The sequence below is a fragment of the Fukomys damarensis genome, unplaced genomic scaffold (genome assembly GCF_012274545.1).
Source record: "Fukomys damarensis isolate Sample0158 unplaced genomic scaffold, DMR_v1.0_HiC HiC_scaffold_25, whole genome shotgun sequence".
In the NCBI taxonomy this organism is placed as follows: domain Eukaryota; kingdom Metazoa; phylum Chordata; class Mammalia; order Rodentia; family Bathyergidae; genus Fukomys; species Fukomys damarensis.
The window spans coordinates 5195317-5204862 of record NW_022900937.1 but is presented as its reverse complement, the minus strand read 5'-3'; the positions used below and the strand labels follow the sequence as shown (position 1 = coordinate 5204862).

The 9546-nt window shown below is 44.7% G+C and overlaps 1 protein-coding gene across 4 annotated transcripts in view; it reads left to right on the top strand.

The window, feature by feature from the left end:
* The window catches only part of Npnt (nephronectin), a 58386-nt gene that overhangs the window by 22064 nt on the left and 26776 nt on the right, over positions 1-9546 (top strand). For 2 of the 4 annotated variants that reach the window (XM_010641560.1, XM_010641559.1), the window contains one exon: positions 4939-5031. The gene's annotated coding sequence lies outside the window, so the exon portion shown is untranslated. Of the gene's footprint in view, positions 1-4938; positions 5032-9364; positions 9440-9546 lie in introns of those variants that run through there. The other 2 variants (XM_010641558.1, XM_010641556.3) reach the window with 2 other exon arrangements.

Sequence of the window (9546 nt, the reverse complement as noted above, 5' to 3'; positions counted from 1 at the left end):
ATATATATATATTTTTTTTTTTTTTTGCAGTACACAGTGATATGTTTGCATTCCTTGTGTGGAGCTGCTACATGTATACAGCATATTTTAATTCCTTTTTAAAATCCCTTCTCCCTCTCCCATCCCTGCATCTCCCGTTTTCCTTCACACTTGAGAAAGATCGCTCTCCCTACTTCCTATTATCTCTTTTTATTTTGCTTTTTGTTTATAATTTGGGTTTCTCACTTTTAAAAAATCGTGTAATATTTAAGCTCGTGTGTCTGATTTATTTCACTTAGCATTATGTCTCAGGGTGCATCGGTTTCCTACAAATAACTCGTTTATCTTTACAGCAGAGTAGTGCTCCATGGTGTGCAAATGCCCCTTTATGTATTTATCTACTGATGGGTGTGTAGGCTGCCTCTCAGACTTCGCCATCATGAGCTGTGCTGTTATAACCACAGGCCTGTGTCGATGACTATAATTTGATCTTTGGCTTTTGGGGGAGATCCCTGGAAGAGAAGTAGCTGAGTTTCTAGTTTCAATTTTTTGAGGGAATCTCCATTCTGATGTGTATAGTGCTTGTCCTGGTTCACTTTCCCACCAACAGTGAAGAGGGTGCACTTGGACTCTGCAGCCTTGCCAGCGTTAGGATGTGTTTTTAAGAGGAAAATGTGATGTTGTTGTCAGACAGAACAGGTGGACGCGGGGATTACAGAGCTATGTTTGCTTTGCCACTGGAGACTTGTTTCTTTTTCTAGTTAAAACAATGACTTAGAGGTTATTTTAAGGGCATTTTTGGGGATTAAGCCACAGGAATGTTAGTAAATTTTGAGTGTGATTTACCTATTTGGGCTTAATGCTGGTAACTACTTTTGGAAAAAAAATCACATATGTGGGACTGGATGTGGATGCCAGGGACAGCGGACCACCAAATACGGCCCGGACTTCCAGTTCTGACCCACAGGTGGCTCAGGGAAGTGGCGCTGCCCTGTCTGATCTGCCCTGAGTCTGCTGCGTCACTGTTCCGGTGTGTTAGAAGACCACTGCTAGGTGAAGATGCGCTATTTGTCCTTTTTTCTTCTGGGGCGCTGCTGTTCACAGACGCGTGTTATAAAGGTTGGTGTCTGCTGGCTCCCAAGGCCAACTTTACGGGAGAAGGAGTGATTAAAAGGTGGGCCAGTTTGCCTCAAGGTTGGAGGTCATTTCCTCTACTTTTAAAATAGCTATGCACTTTCTAAACTAGTTTCTTAGATATAGAAATGAAGTTATTATTTTCCTTCCACAAGTATAAGGTACTCCAATTACAAAAGAAATTGATAGGTTTTATTTCTCTGCTAGGATCTCCCCGTAACTCCTCTCTCCTAACTGCATGTCCTTTGCCAGCTTGATAATACATATATTAAGCCCAGATTCCACAGGCTGGTGCTCAAGAATAGCCAGTTCTTTGGCCAGAAGTAATAGTGACACAAAGAATTTAGGGTTCATGTTATGATTTCCATTCCCGGGATCACCTCAGGGTCCTACAAGGCCACTGTAGTTCAGCCAAGACTTCCATATAGCGGGCCAAAACAAGGAGGCCCATATAGTACCCACCCTTCACCCTTTATGTAGCACCCCAAACTCCCCTCCTGTGACCTCTGCTTACCCGTCCATCTGCCAGAGTTCAGTCATTTGGCTGTGTCCCCCTGCCAAGGAGGATAGGAAATGTAACTTATCACCCACTCAGAACAATAAGAATAAAAATACATAAGCCATTCTATGTTAAAACAGCAGGGAAAAGGAAAGATGGAACTGGGAAGAGTCCAGAGACTCCAGCTGGCCTTGTGTGATCTGCCTTCGCTTTCCTGCTGCTGGCATCATAGGTCCGCTGTGTGAAGCACTTACACCCATGGCCCCTTCATGAGCCCCCTGCTCTTGGGCCCCGGAATGCTGTCTGCAGTCCCAGCTGCCTCTTTCGCACCTGAGGCTCTCCATGACCTGCCTTATACTTGCCATCCATGCCCCTGGGTTCTGTCGTCTTTCTGTCTTGGTGAAGACAATCATGCACTCCCTGGAACCCTCTCATTCCCTCACACTCCTCTGGGGCAGTAACATTACACGTCCAGGTGTCCCATCCCTGTTTATGGAATTCTAGCCCAGACAGAGGCCAACAGGGTAGCAGGGTAAAGTCATTTTGTCAAAAATCTGCAGTGTTTCCTTTTCTAGGGAGAAAGATGGGCTGTGTGAGCTGACTTTCCGCAGCTGTGGGCTGACCTGGCAGTTTTGGTGGTCACTTCAGAAGTTGCCTCCTGGGCAGAAGTGCATTGGGCTCGTTGCTTAACATCCTGCGTCCCTAGATGTGGGAGAAACATTAACAGTCCGGCCCTCCTGGAACGTGTGCATTTGATGTGCCCGAGACAGGGCACAAGGGATAAAAAGGAAGGAGGAACACAAAAGCCATTTGTTCCTGGAGAGCGCCTGAACCTGAACAGAATGACCAAGCAGCTGGCCGTGGCCCGGGTTCGAAAGGCAGCACGCTGGCCCTGTCTAACTGTCCCTCGACTGTTCTCTCCCATGTCAACTTCTGCATGCTTTTCCCTTAAAGGAAAGCAGAGCATACTTAATTTCTTACTTTGAAACCCTATTCTCGCTCTACAAGAACCTCTGTTGAAACCCTTCTTCGTGATCTTAAGTGACACTTTCTAAACTACTTTGTCATATGTTTACAGATATTTTCAAATGCCAGTTATTCCAGGAGGCTTTGTACCTTGACTTACGTATAATGATTTTGAGATGTTTAATTTTTTAAAGTGTGACATTCTGGGTGTCTGTGTACTACTTGGTTATTCAGATTGTGTTCTTATGTAAGTATTATGATTTATGGGTCTTTTCCTTAAAGATTACATTTTTGTTTTTCAAACTCAGATTTCTTGGGGGTGAGGCTTGGAAATTGCACACCGAATAGCTAGTTTCTGGGACTAATTTTTAAAGCTGTGGATGACACAGAGTAAATGTGTGCGATTCATTAATTAAAGGCTCACACATCATTTCTTCTCACAAATCCCAACGAAACTGTGTCCCTTGGAATTTAATGCCAGGTCTAAAGTCCCTCCAACTTCCGTTCTGCTCTCCCCAGAAGCTTTTGAGGTAAATACATCCCGAGCAGCACAGTGCAAGGAGTGACCCTGGGGCAGATCCAGCTGCTGCAGCAAATAAGCCTAAAATTAGCAAAGAAAGCCACATGGAGGCGGGCGGACAAGGGAAGGGCTGGTGGGGAGAGAGGGCGAGTGTGAAGGCCGCCCGGGGACAGGCATACGCGTTTGCAGTTTCAGAGGAAGCAGTGTGGACTGGTTGGCCCGGAGGCTGGAGCCGTCCCAGAAGGGTGGACTTGATGGGCTGCCGAGGGAAGCGCAGGGTTGGGGCTCCAGACCGCAGGGTCACCGTGACTCTGTTTCCCTGGGTCTTCCAGGCTGACCCGCCTTTCACTCGGTGGTTCCTCAGGACCGTGTATTCCGTCCATGCACACGTCAGGCCTGCAAACTCACCTGTGTGCCAAGTGCTTTCCCCCAGGCCGTCCTGCACGGGACCACCCTGCCCGTGTCCCTAGCACTTCCGTGTGTGTCCCTGATGATGAACTTGGGGAAATGTCCCCTCACTGCATGTTTCTCAGTGAAATTCAAGAAACCCCTTCAGATATCACTCAGGTGCGATGGCTTCTTGCCCTTCACCGGCGTCTTCCATCTTCTCAGTGGCACAAGCATCTTGAGTGACCACTAACTCACCTTGGTCCACTTGCCTGTGACCCTTTCTCCTTACGTGATCCTCTCCTTCTGTCTGTACACTTCAGGATCCAACACAGCCCCTGCCCGTGAGGCTTTTGGTGTGTATTTGCTTGCGTGATGGTTTCCTCACACATTTCATATTCGTACACACCACCCTTTTGCTTAGTTTTAAATCTTACCTTGAATTACAAACACATGGCTGTTTGTCCCTGCATCTGGATTCTAGGCCCCTAGGAACAGTGCTGCGTGATTATTTTTTACCTTTTGTGGTGTCTGGCCTAGTATCATGGACATCCGAGGTACGGTGTTGGCCAGCCGTCTCGTCTCGGCTGGTATTTTCAGGTGGGCACTGTGTTTAGGGTGTCGAGCAGCGCCCCGTCCTCTGTCCACCGAGCCAGTAGCACTTCTGCACGTGTGTCAGCCAGAGGGCCTCAGGGCGCTGCCACGTGTGCCCAAAGGAGAGAGAAGCCGAGAGCTGCGGGCATGAGCGCAAGGAACAGACTCCGCTCACGCTGGGAAAAGCCCTGAGAGGCGACTTCAGCGTTTGCAGGTCTCGAGGGAAGTGGGCTGAAGTGGATGGAAGGGAGTGGAGGTCAAACGCGAGCTCCGGCTGCTCTGTCCGCAAGGCCACCATGGGTGGGAGGGCGGTGAGGATGGACCGGGGTTGTAAAGAGCAGGATGCTGGTGAGGGCCTGGGCCAAGTTCCAAAACGTTGTTTCAGATTATGTTCCGCTTGGAATCATTTCACACTTAGATTATCATTTCGGACACACTAAGTGTGTTATTACGTAGCCAGTGGATCTTATGCATAGCCAGTGTCTTTGGACTAAGAACTACCTTTTTGAAGTGTGTATGAGAAAATGAATGGGGAACCAGTGATGTGAGTTATTGTTGTTACAGTTGTAGACAGACATCAGTTACAACTGTATGCAGTGTTACCTTTTTAAATTGAGTCATGGCCTCAAGTTTAGAAAAATTTCCAGCCCCAAGTAACATACACACACACACACACACACACACACTCACGGCCTGTGTGTACTGTATCTACAGAAAACACTGATTTGTTTCTTTCTGCCACTTGAAGTTCTTCGTTACTTCGTTTTTTCCCCTTATTACCAAACTGGTCCATTGTGTAGTGCTGTGTGATTGCTGTGCTGCTGGTCTAGAGATAACACACAGTTCCGTCTTTCCCCAGCTGTGTGCCACCCGCAGTGCAAGCATGGTGACTGTGTCGGGCCGAACAAGTGCAAGTGCCACCCTGGATATGCCGGGAAGACCTGCAATCAAGGTAGGGCAGTGTATGCTGCTCAGCCAAACTGGCTTCCGTGGCCGCCCTCCCCGCGTGTGCAAGCCACCGTTTTGCTGATGGGTAAAGCAAGAATGGTGAATCTCATAAGATTGTTTTTTCCTCAAGAGACAGTCAAATTAATTTGACCCCCTTACTTTTTGTTCTCTGGTGCTAATTGAAATGTACTGCGAAGAGAAGGCCACTGTCAATCATGTAGAAGAGTGACATTTGGTACTTCTTGTCCCTCCCGTACCTGAGTGGAAGGAGGCCTTCGGAAACCGTGAGGGTCTTCATGCCCCAGCTGGGCCCCTTTAGTCCCCAAAGCCAGGTGGGGTGTGGGGCTTGAAATCCAGGTGCTTGAAATCCGGAGGTCCCTTCCAACCCTGAGTCCTTTGGTTGTGTTTTAAACCTCCCTTCAACTTTATGCTAGTGGGGAATGCACTTCTGAGAAAAAAAAATGTTGATTAGTTTAGGAAGTGACTTAAAATATCAGCATCAGTTGCTTATGAACACATACATTCTGATACACATAGTGTCCCATAATAAGTAGATTTTTGTATGTATAAAATCTGTTTTTACCTTTATAAGTACATTGGGATATAGTGTGCTAGTTATCATAGTAAAGATAAAAATAATAACTCATTTATTCCACTTTTCACTTGAAGAGGCTGACGCTCAAGGTATTGCATGTCTTACCCAAGGCCACAGAAGTAGTTTTTTTTCTTTTCTTTTTTTTTTTTTTGGTACCAGGGATTGAACTCAGGTCCTTGAACTTGAAAGGCAGACCACTGAGCTAAATCCCTAGCCCAGAAGTAGTTGGTTTAAAAAGTGAGTATGTCAGGCAGGCTGAGCTGTTGTTTCTTTCTGCCTTGTTACCTGCTGCTGTATCACAAGAAATGTGATCTTCAGACTCTACCCAGAAAGTTGGACCTGGCTTGTCCTCTTAGTTAAGTTTAGCCAGAACGTGCAACTATAAGGAATGGAAACACTATGATGGAAGAAAAGTTAGGGCTAGATTTCACTAACAGGAGAAAAAAAAATCAAGTGTTCTCATTCCTTACAGTACTACTCCTGAGTTTAAGTGTCATGTGAAATAATGTGGCTGGGGTCTCACTAGGCACACATACCTGACTGACTTTGTGGGAACAGAAATGACATTGTTGAAACACTTCAGTATCTGATATCTATTCCAGGATGCCCTTGAGGGCTGCCGTCCAAGCCCTGATTTATGGTCACAGTTTCTGCAGCCATCCACAACACTGATGTTTGGCAGTATGTGTGATTATTCATCAGACGAAGTCCATGACAGTAAAATGTGACCTAGCCCAGTGGTAGGAGAAACTTGTCCTAAAGCACATTCTTATATTATCAGCATTTGATTTATAACTGATTTTTTCCAGTGCTCTCTTTCTGTCTTATGATACTTTTTATTAAGCTTGGAGTTTACCACACACACACGGGTAGTCTTTCTGGAATAAGTCGTGTTGGCTAACTCATAAAAACCCACCTGAGCTTCCTTTCCCAATGCAGTGAGTTTACAAGTAGCAGCCTGCTGTGTTCTGATTGTTGAGTTATCGGGATTCATCTCAGAGTCTGAATATTCTTCTTTTAATGTGGTAACCATAACCTTAGAGGTCTCATTAATGTGTCAACACTCTAAGGCTCTGTTGTCAAATGCCAGGAACTTACAGAAAGAAGACTCTTAAAGGAAGCCACTTCTGAGATGGCAGAGAAGTTCATTTAAATTTACTCACAGGAGCTGTATCAACGTTAGTCCTTTAAAGACACTAAGACTCTTGTTAGGAATGAAGTTCCACTGCTGGGCATCTTTGATTTCCAGAAATCCATGCACTTTTTCCTATAACCTGTACCTGGTTTTCTAAAGAGAACTGGATTATGCTGTGTTAAAATCATGCCTTCCAGAGCCATATTCCTTAGGGAGAAGATTTTCAATAGTGTGAAATGGGATTTTTCACTTGCGAAAAAAAAGCATAGACCCTGAAAATACAATTTCAAGCACAATTGAAAATAAAACCCCAGCTTAGAGTAAACATGAGTGTTTTAGTCATTTCTTGCTCTCAGAAAACAGAAGAAAAGACAGTTGTAGCATGTTCCTGAGTCCTGCTCTCTGCAGGACTTTTGTTGTGTGCCTGATCTCTGGGCTCCAGAAAGCTGTCTTGAGCTGACTTGTGCATGCCATGTGCACAGTGAACATCTGATAAATAAGTGATTGATGGGTGTCGTGGTTCTTAGTTCTGAATGTCATGGGACCTTGAAAGGGTGCTATGGAGTTGCCTGGTGCACCCACCAAGGTGGATTCTGACCCCATGGACCAGGAGTCCTCATAGCACCTGGGAGGCCAAGCTGTACCTAGGAGGCTTTCCATCCAGGCCCACACTTTCATAGAGCAGAAAATACATCTCAGATAGAGGGGCAATCGTGCCCATTTCTTTTTTATCAAGGAGAGAAATGTGAAGAAGTCCTTTTGAAATCATTTTACAGACCTGGAAATGAGTGATTGGTTAGAGGTAGGTTTGGTCTAAAGCATTGGTTAAGAAGTTTGTTTTGAGTTACATACTTTAAAGAATGCTCCTCCGAAACTTGCTTGGCAGGTAAAAGGCATGAGTATGGGCCGTCTGGGAGCAAGCAGGGAGCCAGGAGAGCAGGGAGCCGGGAAAGCGGCACTTTGGAGCTTTGGTGCCGGATTAATTTAACAGCTTTGCCACAGGCTGAGGCTGCTGTTGGGCTCAGTCTTCCCTCTGAGTCATTATCTGGATTTGCTTCCCAAGACCAGATCGGAGGTCCTGGTTTGGGATTGACCCCGAGCTGCTCCCTAAGGCCCACAATACCCTCTGCAGGAGAGGAGGTTCTGATCTAGATTCTGACCACCTTTGCTTTGATCATTGGCCTCTCCCTCTCTCATTCTCTGGGGGTTTTACCCATGCATATAATTTTCTCCTCTTAAAGTCTCTGTACATATACACCGCTCTTCTCCTCCCCATCCAAACATCAGTACTAGTATAATCATCTCATATTTTTTAGAAATGAAAGACATTCTTTTGACTTTACAGTATACTTTAATTTCAGAAGAAATAATTTATAAATATCAGCAGTTTTGGCCTGGTTTTTGTTTCTTTTGTTGAATTCCTTATTCCAAGAAAAGAATTAGTATTTTGTCTCACAGAACCAGACATTAAGTTTTGGGTACTAGTTCTACTTAGAAGTTGACTTTACTAAACCAACTGAAGTGCTTTAACGCTAATGTTAAGATAATTAATATTCCCTACAGCCTTACTTTTTGAAAGAAGTATGGTTTCCACCCCAGAAATGAATATGCATTTTATTTGAATGTTTAACTGATTATTAAAACAGTATGAGATTTCCTTTTTGCTACTAAGCTGAAGTATTAGTATTCCTGTTGCTGAGACATAATACCCAATATCCACAACCTCAAAGAAGAGAGGTTCAATCTGGCTCACAGTTCAGGGGATTCAATCCATCGTCAGCTGACACCAAGGCATGAAGGGCATGGTGGAGGCTCTGGCAGAGGAAAACTGCTCACTTCATGGCATCAGGAAGCAGAGGAGAGAGGCACCAAGGATGAGAGTAGATACTTCTAGGTCGCATCCTCAGTGATCTGCCCCTTCTGAGCAGGCTCTGCCTCTGAACACATGAGACTTTGTGGGACACTTTAGGTCTGAACTGTAACAGCTAATATTGGCAACCATATGTTTTGAATAAAGCTTCCATTTTTAATTGTGTGACCTAAATGTGGTATAAATTCTTAACTTCTGAATGCAAACATCAATGATCCATCATGATACTCTTTCAATAAGATCTTCATGCAAATCATAAATTTGCACACTTTCTGCATATTTTAAACTGTTATTGTCCAATATAACAATATATGAAAAAGATCTTAACTTGTTAATTTAAGGCTTTACCACCCCTACTGGATTAACTGTCGTCATATTTGTATAATTTTTTTGTCCTCTATTGATGACTAAAATAATGGTTTTTAAAATGACCATTTATTTTTTAGTGGTTTTAAAAAATGGTATGAGAATCGCTGCATTGTTAATTTATAACATGCATGTTGCCTTTGAGAAGCAAGATGACCTATGTTTTTTAGGAAAATAAAATTTAAATAAAAGGAGAAGGCAAACTAGAAACTTTTTTTGGAGAAGTATCTAATGAGTTGTTTCTAAACTCCCTCAACTTTGTGTAATTGCTTACTGTATACTTGTAAAGATTTTTAGAGCTAAAAATGACATCAGTTCACAGCTGACTCTTGTTACCTTCTTCCGGTACGACGATGACCTCTCCTGCCCAGCTCCTCTTGACCAAGGCAGTGAGCAGCCTCCTTTCCACCCCCCGGATCATCGAGCCACCAGTTTACCTTCACAGGGTGAGCGCGCTGTCGCAGGTGACCTGCTCTGTCCTTGCACGGCTTCCTGCCGCTGTGTCACCTCTTGCGAATGTGCTGGAGTCTGGCCAGGAGTGCAGGGCCTTCAG